This window comes from Microcaecilia unicolor, chromosome 3, assembly GCF_901765095.1.
Source record: "Microcaecilia unicolor chromosome 3, aMicUni1.1, whole genome shotgun sequence".
NCBI lineage: Eukaryota > Metazoa > Chordata > Amphibia > Gymnophiona > Siphonopidae > Microcaecilia > Microcaecilia unicolor.
In genome coordinates, this window is record NC_044033.1 from 523,056,066 (window position 1) to 523,057,566 (window position 1,501).

General features: G+C 49.0%; 1 non-coding gene across 1 annotated transcript; it reads right to left on the minus strand.

Annotated features, from left to right (window-relative positions):
* Window positions 1-457: 457 nt before the first annotated feature.
* TRNAR-CCU lies at window positions 458-530 on the minus strand. The gene has a single exon. It is a non-coding gene; the product is annotated as a tRNA-Arg (tRNA).
* Window positions 531-1,501: the final 971 nt, after the last annotated feature.

Sequence of the window (1,501 nt, forward strand, 5' to 3'; positions counted from 1 at the left end):
TCCTGGCTCTTGTCTGTCAATATTTGTACCCTGTTTTAGTGGCTGCGTGGCAGCTTTCAGTTCCTGTCCTTTAGCTTGTCCATTTCCTGCTTTGTGTAGTATTGTCTGTCTGTGAGTCCTAGCCCAGTTTCCTGCCTTACTGCCCATGTATATTCCTTTCCCCTCTGACCCTCAATCCCTGTTCAGCCTAGCTGGTATCCAGTGCCTGCCCTGTCTGGTAGGTCCTGCCAGCCGCCTGCACCCAGAGGCTCAACTCCTGGGGAAGGGCGGTCAAGCGCAGGTGAAGTCTAGCTGTTTCTGTCAGAGTTCTGCCTTGTCTCTGGTGTGGGGTGGTTTTGCCTGCCACTGCTGCTCCACGGCAGTAGCCCAACACTCTTGTGTCTGTAAAACCCTGTCTTATTGTGGAGAAAGGGTCTAGTATGGAAGAGTTTGTATAGACAAAGACCTATTAAAAAAACACCCCAGGTGGGACTTGAACCCACAATCCCTGGCTTAGGAGGCCAATGCCTTATCCATTAGGCCACTGGGGCTGTGACTTGAAAGGGTTTTCATTAGAGCTGCAGGGAAGATGCTAAATCCATTATCTCAACCTGGATGAGAACTCTTTCCTGCTACTTCAACATCACTGAGGACGTGTGGGGAGGCTTTTCTTGGCTCTTAGAAGAGAAGCTGTGGTTTTCACAGCACAGTGAGGCACTCAAAGAAAGATGAAATAGCTCTGTATTCCAGAGACATCTTAGACCGCCCATTGAATCATCCTTTAGAAAGGCAAATGACGGTGTGCGGCACAGCAACTCAAGGTTGCCAAGCGGAGCGCTGGGTGGCAGGAGCAGAAGCCCGACTGGACCTGGATGAACCTGGGACTCACCTTGGAGAATGCTGGGAGGAATATGCACTTGGGTAGCAAAACTTCCGCAGTAGGTCCCGAGACTGTCCTCCTGTTGCATGCACACTTTTGGCCATTGAACTGGTGTGTGCTTTCTATTACATGTAGCCTACACGCCTTTAACTTGGGCTTCAAGTTCGGTGTGAAGGGTTTTTTTCAGTGTCACTGTGCCTCCTAACAGCACTGTCTGTGATCTTGATGTTCTTGTGTGGCAGGGAGGGAGGGAGGCCTGCAGGCTGGTTTAAAGTGAATGGCAGAAAATAAAGCTTGTTATAATATAGGCCATACCCCAGATGAGACTTGAACCCACAATCCCAGGCTTAGAAGGTCAGAACTTTTGGGTCACTGGGTTGAGGCTGCCAGGCTTTTTGTGGTCATGATCCCTGACAAAGGCTAGGGATCCCCCCCCCCCCTCATTCTGTATTCCCTCCCGCAAAATACAACCCATTCTGAAGGCCCATTGGTGGAGAAATATGCCCTATGAAGCAGTTATGATTTTTTTATTCTGTGGATGAATAAGTCAACAGTCTCAGGATTCAGTGTAGCTTTTTTGTCTTCCACAGTCCTTTCTGCAATAGAAGATGTTTTCTCAGAATATGTGCTGGTAGCAGGAAT